This window comes from Thalassophryne amazonica, chromosome 2, assembly GCF_902500255.1.
Source record: "Thalassophryne amazonica chromosome 2, fThaAma1.1, whole genome shotgun sequence".
NCBI lineage: Eukaryota > Metazoa > Chordata > Actinopteri > Batrachoidiformes > Batrachoididae > Thalassophryne > Thalassophryne amazonica.
In genome coordinates, this window is record NC_047104.1 from 25,342,154 (window position 1) to 25,355,573 (window position 13,420).

Consider the following 13,420-nt stretch of genomic DNA (forward strand, 5'->3'; position numbering starts at 1 on the left):
CGCTCACACTGTGTCTGGCAGACAGACCTCCGGACTGCAGGCCAGGTCCTCCTCCCTTCCTCTGTCTGGATCTGCTACCTCCTGATCCTCCTGCCACTCCCTGGGAGCTGTCAGTTCAAAGCAGACGGCCGGGTGGGGGATGACAAAAGGGCTGTTAGGCTTGGAGAAGTGTTGAGCAAAGGGGAGGGCATTCGGAGGGAAGGAGGGTTCAGGTCGTCTCCTACTGTGTAAGAAGATGGCATCTCACCAGGACAAATGACCCCGATCACTGTCATCCTCTCACTGCACGTCTCCTCTTCTCCTGCCCTGCAGGCTCTCTGCTTGGCTGCTGGGGTTAGTGGTTCACCACAGCCACCAGCTGGATCATTGTGCTGCCACACCTCCGGGTCACTGGAAGCATATGGAGCAAAGGCTGGAAAAGTACTGGAAAAATATTAGGTCATTTTTTGGCCAAGGTCAGAAATAAATATTAAATGAGTAGAAAGCTGAAATTTGCTGGATGTAATCAATTAACCATCCTAAACAACATACTAAAAGTCCCCATGTGTCCTCCTTGAGCTTCTTCTGGTATGACGTCATGATTCCATGAGTGTCATAGATGTTGAAAACAGTGTTTCACACATGTTCCTCATTTAATTATTTATGTATCTTCATTGTTTAGTAGACAAGATTGCTTCAAAATGAAACAGATATTGTATTATGATTTATGACACCACTGGACTGATAGTATTGCACACCGGGCATTTGCCCACTGGCCTGATGGCCTACTGGCCTGCAGATTTTTTTATTTTATTTTATTTTATTTTTACAAAGTAAAGCGAGCTGTGAGCTTTTCATCCTCGTTTTTTTTTTTTTTTTGTAGCAGCTACAACTCGTCCTCACCTCTTAAAGCGCGGTGACAACAGCACACCTGCACTGAGCTTTACAAAGACATTTTTATGCATTTTTCCTCCTTTATTTAGAATTCTGAGCTGAGCCGCTCCGTATCTGGTCGTTAAAAACAGCTGATCCTCCATGACGCGTCAACAACTAACACTATTTTCCACTCAAATGCACCTAAACTCTCTTCCTGAGGAGCGCATGATGTGAAAACGCAATAAAACTTTCTTACCTGTAAATCTGGTCATGTTTTCTGCATAAATAAATGTTATCCATTCTTTGTGCTCAAACGCCAAAGCAGGGGCGAATCCAGATGGAATGGGGGCGTGGGGCAAAGATGTGCCCCCTCACAACACCCCTAGATTAAAGGTCCAGTTTTGAAGCCTTTTTTTTTACTACAACTACTAATACTACTTAAAATAATAATAATTTCGACAAGTAAAATGTTTAGAGAAAATTTAAATGTTAGAAAAATGTTAGAAAGAATTTAATAGTTACATTTATTAACAATGTAGGTTAGAAATTACAAGTTTTACTGTTACAGTGCTGTCAACAGTTAAATATGAGGTCAAGAAAGAGGTCTTTATTTTACTTTTTTATAAAACAAGTATATATTTTCATTGAAGTCAAGAAAGGGTGACTATAAAGTGAGTTTTGGCAAAACAAGTATCATTGTCATGTTGAGGTGGCAGAGGGTTGTTGTGGGCAGCTGGGGAAAGTACCTAAAAAGTAACTAGTAATCTAACAAAGTTACTTTCACAATTGAGTAATCAGTAAAGTAACTAAGTTACTTTTTTAAGGAGTAATCAGTAATCAGTAATTGGATTACTTTTTCAGAGTAACTGTGGCAACACTGGATACCGGTATATAAACCCTCCTATTGGTGCATAAACTGGTAGATCGGCCCTTTAGTCATGATTGATTGTGGCCTGGACCGATGAGGTGAGGGGCAGGCCAATTACCCCTCCATCTCAGGCCTCGGTTGGGCTACACAGTGCGCCAGTGCCGGACAGAGCGATAACGAGCAATATGGATGGTGGCAAGAAGAGGAAAGGTGGCGCTGAAAGAGCCAGGGATCAGAAGAGAGTAGCCCTTCAGGCAGATGCTGCAAAATGTATTAAAATAACAGACATGTTTGCTTCGCATGGACGCGGAGCATCCACATCTGCGGCAGCCTTAGCAAGTGGTGGAGAAGAAGTTCAACAGGTGGATGAGGCGGGGACCACTACGGCCATGACGGTAAGTGAAGGTTAACTTCAACTATTAATTGATGAACAGCAACCTAACTTGTTCGTAAATCAGACATTTGTGTGTGAGAGAGACATTCTGATCTTCTGGTCCGAAGTAAAGTGCTGTCTAACTGGGTCACTCAGTGTTAAAGATTTTGTATATATGTTATATGTTATCACTATTAAACATTTGTACATTTCTCTTCTTTCTCATGAGAACGGTGTTGTGCTGATTTGCACTTCACCCTGAGAATGTACGTGTTATTCAACCTTGTTTTAGCTTGTCTTCTTTCTCATGAGAACGGTGTTGTGCTGTTTTGCACCTAACCCTGAGAACGTGTTATTCAACCTTGCATGCTGGGATCATTCTGAATGTTATTGTGCTGTTTTGCACCTGTCTTAATGCAATCCTGAGAATTCAATTTTGTTTTAGCACTCTGAGGTCAATCTGAGCTGGGAATGAAGGGCTGGATGTACTTATTATTATAATATAACTTTGTTTTCGCAGCCTCTAACGACTGGGAGTAAGAGAACGTTTTGACTGTTGTGATGTGGTGCTTAGTGTGAAGGAGTGTGAAGGACAGGACACTTCAGGCAGATGCAGAACAGCTGATAACTGCAACAGACGAACGAGATGTGCTGACCTTCGACGATAGGAGTAAAAGAAAGTGTTCTTCCTTACAGCTGCACTTATTGACGTATGCGTTTATGTTACGGGAAGAAACTTGTCTTGCGTCATCACCCCCACCCTTAGGACAAGTTTTGTTTATGTGATGAGGGCGTCTCTAATAAAAAGAGCGGAAAAGCAGGCCAGACTTTAGTGTAGCCTTGGTGTACAGCCTGACTGCACTCCGCGCGACATAATTTGACTTTCTGTCTCACTGGTGTTTCTTGACTCTGTTTGTCTTGTTAAAGGTTTTAAAAATGTTTGCAGGAGAAAATACCCAACATTGACTGGGGGCTCGTCCGGGATCTCAACAACACCGGAGGTGTCCGGCGGAGGTCGTCAAGTCCAGACGTAAATCCTTGGCCAAGGTCCGATCGATCGATTGATCGCGTCTGCAATTGTCGACCACCGTTGGCATCGTCTGGTTGACGAGATTTTCCCGAAGAAGACAGACAGGAGGTCGAGTCAGTGAGTAAAATTTCTTTGTAAGCAGTACTGAGTGAGTGGTGATCAGATCACATAAACAGTTAAATTCCGCAAGCGATGATACAGAATCGTCTGTTAATGCAAAGCAGTTAAACTCTGTAAGGAGGGTGCGGACTCCTCTGTTTATATACGCGTACCGGTAGGGGATAAAAGTGATCACATAAACAGTTAAACTCCGTAGCGATGATTACAGAATCGTCTGTTATGAAACACAGTTAAACTCTGTAAGGAGGGCGGACTCCTCTACGGTTTGCGAGGGACGCACGTAGTTAAATTCGCGTAAGGAGGATACGGACTCCTCGTTTTAATACGTAAAGGAAATCCCGGGTAGAAAATACGTGCACTGTAAAAAAGCAGTTAAATCTGGCAGGGACGGCGGAGTCCCCTAATGCAGGACATTAGTTAAATTCACGGGAGGGCGAGCTCCCCTGGCATAAGAATACGCATACAATTATTAGCAGTGTTTCTATGTGTAAATAGTGTTTTGTGTAAGTGTAAATAACTGTGTGAAAGTGTAATACTTTGGACAACGTAGTGACAACCGTGCGTGTGGAGGCAGAGTCAAGTGATTCCGCTTCCTACGGGGAGGTGAAAGGAAATCACCACACGACGGCAAATTAATTTCACGTCCAAAGAAGTGTGAAAACTTCAGATTTAGAACACCCTATGGTGTGCCCCCTGTCTGAAGTCCAATTATAACAAGGGATAAAAATAGAATAAAAATGGGGGGTAAGACGTCTAAAAATAAGGAAAATTTATCAACTGACGACTGGAAATTTATGGAAGCAAAAAATCCAAAAGCAACAAAGAAATTGAGACTTGGATAAATAAACATGTCTTGACGGAACGACTGAACATGGTCAGCATACAAAAGCTGAAGAAGGAGTTAGAGACGGGAAAATAACGGTGATGAGAGAAAGATGCAGAAAGTAGGGGGGCAGATTTAGTGGCATTTTGGGAGGAGGAAGCAGAGAACAGACAGAAAGGAGCAGAGAAGCGACGATTGAGAGAAAAGCGAGGAAAAGAAAGCTGTAGGTAGGCAGAAGAGATGTGATAATTCAGCACAGAGAGCCAGAACCGCTCAACAACCACCGCCGGCTGGATCGTCGGTGACAAAGAGACCTTTATCTCCTCTACCAGAGGATGACGATGTACCGCCACCACAGTATGATTTGGCAGTAAAACCTAAGGTAAAAAGAGAAAAACCAGAAAAACCACAAACACGCAGTCAAGCGAAAGTGCCTACAGCCCCTCCCATGGTGGAACATAGTGATCAGGGAGGTGCCTATCCTATGATAGAAGTACCAAATCCTCGTGCAGGAACAGCAGGACAGCTATCAACCATGCTCGTTTATCGGACATGGAATGCTGATGATATCAAAGCAGCAGTCGACATGATACCATCGCCACATGTCGATATCGAGGGCTTTATGCAGGATATAGAAAACATTAGAACATCTTACCACCTTAATGGACCTGAAGTCCAACAGGTGTGGATGAAAGCATGTGGCCCTAAATGGAGTCAGGTACGCGGAGACTGGAATCCTGCAGACCAACAAGGCGTACCACTGACACATGATGATCTGGTCTTGAAAACAAGAGTGGAAGCTATGATTACGCGTGCAAAAGGAGTGTTAGGACCAAAGATAAATTATACTGAAATTACCAGGACAACTCAGAAAGAAGGAGAGCCATGGACAGAGTTTAGATACAGATTTGAGAGTGTATTTAGAGTCCATAGTGGCATATTGCCAGGAACACCTGTGTATGAACAACAGTTGAAAAACGCGCTGATCCAACATTCCAACAAGGATATAAAAGCTTGGATACAGAAACATTGGATTGGACTGCCAACAGGCACATTGGAAGAAACACACACCCATTGTTGTCATGCAGAAGAAGTCTTAAAGCAGAAAAAAACAAGAAACAGCGACAAAGGAGTGTATGTAGCACATGGAGATGATGAAATATATTACCAACAGGGTAACGTAAGACAGCAGAAGCAGTGCAAACGCCCCAAAAAGCCATGGCAAAATAGACAAGGTGGACAGCCACAACATCAAGGACCCTGGCAACCACAACAGCAGCACAGACAGGGAGGGCCACCACGTGGTCCCCTGATTTGTTGGAACTGTGGAAGAGAGGGGCATATGTATAGAAATTGTCCGAATCCACCTACTGATGGTGCAGCAGGAGGAATTCCACAACGGAATAACCCTCCGCAGCCACAGTATCCACAATGACTAGAATCCCTAATCCATGATTCTGCAACAGATAGGCAGTCTGATTGTGATATGGATCTGTGTGCCTTGCTGGGAAATCCGGTACCAAAACCAGAAGTGACTTTGTTGGTAAATGGACGACCAGTGACATTCCTTTGTGATACAGGAGCATGTAGAACCACATGTAATGACAACATACCTGTCCATCAATTAAGCAACGAAATTTTTAGGGTTCGCTCTGCAAATGGACAACATCAGACGTCCCTATCACCAAACCCATAACGTTGACAGATCCATTTGGCCTGACGTGTACTATGTCAGTGTTGAGCATGCCACAATGTCCAGTTAACCTCCTAGGACGAGACGGATTGACTGCATTAGGCTTGTCCATAATTGTGGAACAAGGGAAATTAGTTGTTGAACGCACAGGAGGCGTTAACATGGTAAGAGAAGAAAGCGATGACCCCACATTCCACTATTACTATACATTTGACATTCAGAAGAAGATGCTGCAGGATGGGGTAAAGATGTCGTCTTGCAAGCGACAGCCCTACTAAAAAATCCTGAACAACAGATGTCACCACCTGACCTGCATGTCACAATGTGGCATAAAGATCCTCCAGGTCCGGATGGTGACTATGAAAACAAATTGAAAAATGTTTCACCTGTGAAGCTGACAATGACCGATTTGATTCATGATGGCAACTCAACGGCTGTCATAACAGTAACAGGCGCCACTGAAGATGTATCAAAATTGAGATTCACAGGTATGCCATTACATGTGTCACTTTGTAAGCCATATTTGACAGAATGGCAAGAATTGGGACTGACCGTCATAACAGCTTTGTCAGCCTCTGATTGGAGCAGAGTTGGACCACGAACGGAGTTCAGTCCATCAACCAAGTTGTATAAAGTGCCAGTTAATGTCTCATTGGTGCTGACAGCTGGAACACACATTGATGTGTCCACTTCACAATCCTGAGTGTTTCAGTTGAGTCCTGAAGAAGATGCTCTTCTCTCTTCAGTACCGTCAGGATTGTGGACAACAGGTCCTTCAGACGTAGGACTGATTAAAAATGCACAACCTGTAGTTATAAGGCCAAAAACAGAATACAGACCATGTGTAAGACAGTATCCATTGAAACCTGATGCAATTGACGGAATCAGGCCAGTAATAGAGGATTTATTAGCAGCAGGAGTAATAGTGCCATGTCCAGACTCACCATGTAACACACCCATATTTCCTGTGAAAAAAGCTCCGCCCTCAGTGGGGTGGAGAATGATTCAAGATCTGCAGGCAGTAAATGCTGCTGTGATTAAAAGAGCACCATGTGTTCCAGATCCACACACCCTGTTAAATTCGCTGAGACCAACTTCTAATAGTTTCTCAGTAATTGACATAAGTAATGCATTTTTCTCTGTGCCAGTACACCCAGATAGTCAATTCTGGTTTGCTTTTACCTTTAAAGGACAACGATATACATTCACCAGATTACCACAGGGTTACGCAGAGAGCCCAACTATTTATTCTCAAGTTATGTCAGCATGTTTAGCCAATTTCGTTCCACCGGCAGATAGCCAACTATTAGTGTATGTTGATGACATTTTGATTGCCTCTGACACACGAGAAAACTGCATAACTGACACAGTAGCATTATTATGTTTCTTATTTGATAAGGGCCACAGAGTGAGTAGAAACAAAGTTCAGTTGTGTAGGGATAAAGTAAAATATTTAGGACATGAGTTATCGGCCACAGGGCGCACGATCCTGTCTGACAGGAAGGAAGCAATTTTGCACGCTCCAAAACCACAAACCAAAAAGCAGATGATGTCATTTCTTGGATTGACAAATTACTGCAGGGCATGGATTCCTTGCTATGCAGAGTTGACTAGTCCACTTTCTGATTTGATGCACAAAGATGATATTTCAATGTCAACTGTGCTGGAATGGAACAAAGAAGCTGAGGAAGCTTTTGTGAAAGTCAAACAAACATTAGTGTCATCCACAGTTTTGGCACTACCGGATTATAATAAACCATTCATTCAAACAGTTGATTGTAAGAATAAGTTCATGACTAGTGTTTTGGTTCAAGTGTATGGCTCTAAATTAAGGCCAGTTGCATACTACTCATCTAAATTGGATGCAGTGGCAAGTGCTCTACCACCATGCGTACAGGCTGTCGTTGCAGCCTCTATGGCTGTTCAAAGTAGCAGTAATGTTGTTCTATTCCATCAGCTGACATTGAAAGTTCCACATGCAGTTTCTGCACTTCTGTTGCAGACAAACATGAGCTTTTTGTCCCCAGCAAGACATCTTTCGTGCATGTCCTTGCTATTATCACAGCCACACCTTACGGTAGAGCGATGTACAACATTGAATCCCTCCACGTTGATACCTTTACCTGAGGATGGTGAGCCGCACAATTGTCTTGATGTAGCAACAGTCTGTACAAAAGCACGCCCAGACCTCCGGGACACACCCATCCCAAACAGTACAATCGTGTATGTGGATGGTTCTTCCACTAAAAACGCTTATGGACAAACGCAATCTGGATATGCTGTCGTCACAAATTCAGAAGTATTAGATTCTGCTTCATTGCCATCGTCATTTTCAGCGCAAGCAGCTGAATTAGTTGCTTTAACTGCAGCTTGCTATCTGTTTAAAGGTACGGCCGTATCAATTTATACAGACAGCCAGTACGCTTTCAGCACAGTGCATGTGTTTGCAAAACTGTGGGAGGAGCGTGGAATGGTGACATCATCTGGAAAGCCAGTGACTCATGCCACTCTCCTAACTGCCCTGCTGCAAGCTGTGAAGTTGCCTCAACAAATTGCTATATGCAAATGTGCGGCTCACACCAAAGGCTCTGACAGTGTTTCAAAAGGGAATGATTTTGCTGACAGAGTAGCGAAAGAGGCAGCAGCAGCTTCTTCTATTTTTGTTGTACAGGAAACTACTCCAGATTTGCATTTAGGTCATACACTGCTTGCTGACATGCAACAGCAGGCAACTGAGAGAGAAAAACAGATGTGGCTAACTAAAGGGGCTACCTATGCAAATGATTTGTACGTATGACCACGTAAGAAACCCATATTGCCAAAAAATATGTTTAAATGGGCAGCTATTATGAGCCATGGCGTGACGCATGTCTCATCAGGGGGTATGATATCGCAATTACAATCTATTTTTTGTCTTTATGGGTTCGATGCATATGCAAAACAGCATTGTAGAGCATGCATGATATGTGCAAAACACAACTCACAAGGCAATATTCAAGCTATACCCATGACCCCTGAAGACGTTACGACATATGCAGCCTCTCTTATTCCTGAAGATTGGCAGAAAGGCATAGCCAGACATAGAGTAAAAAGAGATTGGAAAGGAGTGGGAAATCCAACATATATTGACGCAATAGGAGTCCCCAGGGGAGTGCCTGACGAGTATAAACTGGTTGATCAAATAGCAGCTGGATTCAAATCTTCCATCTGTTGGTGGTGTTCAATTAATAAAAACGTGGACAGAATAAACTACATCCACTACAATGTACAGAAATTAGGAAATTGGACTGAGGAAGGATTTAAGGCTGTCCATTCACAGTTAGAAGCCACGTCCCTTATGGCCTTCCAGAATCGTATTGCTCTGGATATGTTGTTGGCAGAGAAAGGAGGTGTTTGTGCCATGTTCGGAGAACAATGTTGCACTTTCATTCCCAACAACACAGCTGCAGATGGCAGTCTCACTCAAGCCATTGACGGGCTGAGGACGTTGAACAGGAAGATGAAAGAGCACAGTGGAGTAAACACCGAAGGCTGGGATTGGTGGCTGGAAGGGATGGGAAAATGGAGGTCTTTGATTTCTTCACTATTAGTGTCTATAGCAGTATTTGCTGCAATTCTAACATTGTGTGGATGTTGTTGTATTCCATGTCTCCGAGGCCTTGTAAATAGAATGATAACCACAGCAATAAGTCCAGCACCAGGAGGGGGTCCGGCATCATATCCACTTCTGGGGACAGACGACGACGAGGAGGACGATGGCTCTCCTGACCTGTACCCAGACCAATGGAAATATGATGACCCAGACACCGATGATGGTGACAATGATGACATCACCTCTGGGGTGTAAGCCTATAGAGAGAACATACCATGATGAACCTCTTAGTGAAAATCTCAAAAAGAAGTGCTAAGCTGAGTGATGCCTACTGTATGTTTAACAGGCGATAAACAGGAGGGGAATGTTAAAGATTTTGTATATATGTTATATGTTATCACTATTAAACATTTGTACATTTCTCTTCTTTCTCATGAGAACGGTGTTGTGCTGTTTTGCACTTCACCCTGAGAATGTACGTGTTATTCAACCTTGTTTTAGCTTGTCTTCTTTCTCATGAGAACGGTGTTGTGCTGTTTTGCACCTAACCCTGAGAACATGTTATTCAACCTTGCATGCTGGGATCATTCTGAATGTTATTGTGCTGTTTTGCACCTGTCTTAATGCAATCCTGAGAATTCAATTTTGTTTTAGCACTCTGAGGTCAATCTGAGCTGGGAATGAAGGGCTGGATGTACTTATTATTATAATATAACTTTGTTTTCGCAGCCTCTAACGACTGGGAGTAAGAGAACGTTTTGACTGTTGTGATGTGGTGCTTAGTGTGAAGGAGTGTGAAGGACAGGACACTTCAGGCAGATGCAGAACAGCTGATAACTGCAACAGACGAACGAGATGTGCTGACCTTCGACGATAGGAGTAAAAGAAAGTGTTCTTCCTTACAGCTGCACTTATTGACGTATGCGTTTATGTTACGGGAAAAAACTTGTCTTGCGTCATCACCCCCACCCTTAGGACAAGTTTTTGTTTATGTGATGAGGGCGTCTCTAATAAAAAGAGCGGAAAAGCAGGCCAGACTTTAGTGTAGCCTTGGTGTACAGCCTGACTGCACTCCGCGCGACATAATTTGACTTTCTGTCTCACTGGTGTTTCTTGACTCTGTTTGTCTTGTTAAAGGTTTTAAAAATGTTTGCAGGAGAAAATACCCAACACTCAGATATGAATTAAGGTTGGATATTATTTTCGTTCGTGCTAACTCTGCCAGTCACGTAACCTAGCCTAGCAATGTAACCTGTGCAAATGGTGTGCATGGCTAGCTACCATGCTGTTTTGCACAGTCTGCGGTGCGGTGGCGTGGTATAACGGCGTCCCTGTCTAAAATGTATTTTCCCAAGTCCTGGCATAATTTCACATACCTAACATTTTACTTTAAATTGAGAGTCATTCTCTAAGTTGGTTAACAACACAAATTGGTAATAAAAGAAATCCTTGATGTTACTTGTAGCTTGTAGTGAGATAGACAACTGTCTCCATCTTGTGGCCTTTTTGTGTATTGCAGTTTCAAAAGTTCAACCTTTGTATCCAGTCATTGGTTCAGTCATCCAGTCATTTCTTGCTTTATATGATGAATTATATCACACAAGTAATGATATATTATTTATAGTATAGCCTAAAGTATTTCTATAACAGATGTTTTATATAATTTCTATTTCTAAATTTAAGTAACATGGCTGAATGAAATGACGGCTTATTATGTCTAAAAAGTAATGTGACCTACTGTCAATAGATCGTACTTTTGATAAGCCTATGATAACTGTATTTCGGGAGAACTTTTCATAATGCTTCTTATAGTGTTAAAATGTATGTGTCTCCTGGCCTGGTGCACATTGATTGGTTAAGGGAACAAAAAAAAACAAAAAAACAACAGTGTCACAGCAGGCTTACTTTTTTTCCCCTTCGATACCTGGTGGTGGCCTGGTCTTGGTTAAAAATGCCCGGCCTGAAAAATTTCCCCAGTCCAGCCCTGATTTATGATATATTTGATTGCCTGCAATTGCAAAAGTGGCTGTGAGCGATCATGTGGTTGCAATATGTCAGGTCTGTTCTGTGCAATTCTAAGTGGCCATTGCCATGGAAATGGCTGCAGCAACTCTGAAAAACCAGACATTGTATCAGACACTGATGAAGAGCATGACTTTGATGGAAAAGACAGCAGAGATGAGTTCAGTTCTGATTCACTGGTATGAAAAATGAACATTTGATTTTGAGATGGCTGACGAGGATCATTTTGATGAATTAGGGAAGAACCTTAAAGATTTCAGACCACAAAATATCACGTGGATGGTGGCAAAATATTAAAAACATTTCACATTTGATTCGTTACTCCGCCCCTGACCGCATTGCTGCGCAGGTGTCAACAATGATGCTGTCACCTGAGACAGACAGAAACTAGTGCAGCGATGACAATGCTGAAATGCATGGATTTAATGGGTTTAACTGGATTGATTGATGGATTTTAACTCAATGCAGCTGACAAGATGGAGAAATCTGTTGGTCTGCTCATAGAATTTCCAGTTTGACATGAAGACGCTGTTGCAACGGTAAGCTTTGACGAGCCGACCACACCTTTTCACAACGATTCACCGACCAAATTTCTTACAGAAAAATAAACCATGCAAATGATGGAAATGGATTAGAATGGGAATAATCCTGTTGCGTCTGATGATTTGCATACATTCATGCTGGATTACAGTCGCAAATACTAATCTATAAAATTGTTCATGGACTGGCACCTCTCTACTTAGCTGACCTAGTTAAACCCTATGTACCAGCCCAGGCTCTGCGTTGTCAGGGTGTAGGACTACTTTGTGTCTGTAGGGTGAATAAAAAGTCTGTGGATCACAGAGCTTTCTCTTATGATGCCCCTGTTCTGTGGAATGATCTTCCTGCATCAATAAAACAGTCACATTCTGTAGAGAATTTCAAGTCCAGACTTAAGATGCACTTATTTTCGCATTCATATGGCTAGCACACTGGTATTACTATGCTTTTTAATGTTTTAATTCTAATGAGTGGCAACATGGGAGCCTCTAAACAACTCTCAAATGACCTGAAAACAAGACTGTTCAACATCATGGTTTAGGGGAAGGATACAAAAAGCTATCTCAGCTATGGTGTATGATGCTGTAATGCAGAGGAAGCCTTTTCTGCATACACGCCACAAAGAGTCGCTTAAGGTATGCTAAAGCACATTTGAACAAGCCAGCTTCATTTTGGAATAAGGTGCTGTGGACTGATGAAACTAAACTGAGTTACTTGGACATAACAAGGGATGGTACGCATGGCTGAAAAATAATACAGCATTCCAAGAAAAAACACTTGCTACTTACAGTAAAATTTGGAGGTGGTTCCATCATGCTGTGTGGCTGTGTGGCCAGTGCAGGTACTGGGAATCGTGTTAAAGTTGTGGGTCACAAGAAGAACTAATGAACAAAGGATGCATGACATCTTGACAAAACAAGATAAATACTAGACCATAAATAGAAAAGAAGGCAACAAGAAAATCAAAGGCTGAAACTGGAACAGAACTGACACAAATAATACAACTGAAAGCTAATGTGGTAAACCTGACAAATCAAACTAGTGACATAAGCAATCATGAAACAATCAAAAAGCGTGGATCAAAACTAAACTAAACAAGAATGGAGCTCAACATGTGGCTGAAGTGTGATGAACAGAAAACAACAAGTTGTGACAAAAGCAATGATGAACAAAATCAAAGTCAGTGGATCAAAGACTAAACTAAACCAAAATGGAACTCAAGATGTGGCTGAAGAGTGATGAACAGAAAACAAGCAGCTGTGACAAAAGCAAAATAAACAGTTGATCAAAAAAGCAGACAGAAGAACTCAATAAAGACAGACTGACAGAAAAACAAGTGTCGAGGACTGAGCAGGAGCAAATCATGACACTAACTAGGTGGTCTATATCTGTCTGCCTTCTGGACTTAATGGGAATTAGCCGAGTAGCTTGTTTGCCTTCGACCAATTCAAACCATTCCTCTACATAGGCATAGATTACATCACTCATTCTTTGCAACTTCTTC

The 13,420-nt window shown here is 42.3% G+C and overlaps 1 long non-coding RNA gene across 1 annotated transcript; it reads left to right on the plus strand.

Moving 5' to 3' along the window:
* Positions 1-1,332: 1,332 nt before the first annotated feature.
* On the plus strand, positions 1,333-13,068 carry LOC117501923. Its single transcript, XR_004558129.1, has 3 exons — positions 1,333-1,343; positions 1,453-1,458; positions 12,793-13,068. It is a non-coding gene; the product is annotated as an uncharacterized LOC117501923 (long non-coding RNA).
* Positions 13,069-13,420: the final 352 nt, after the last annotated feature.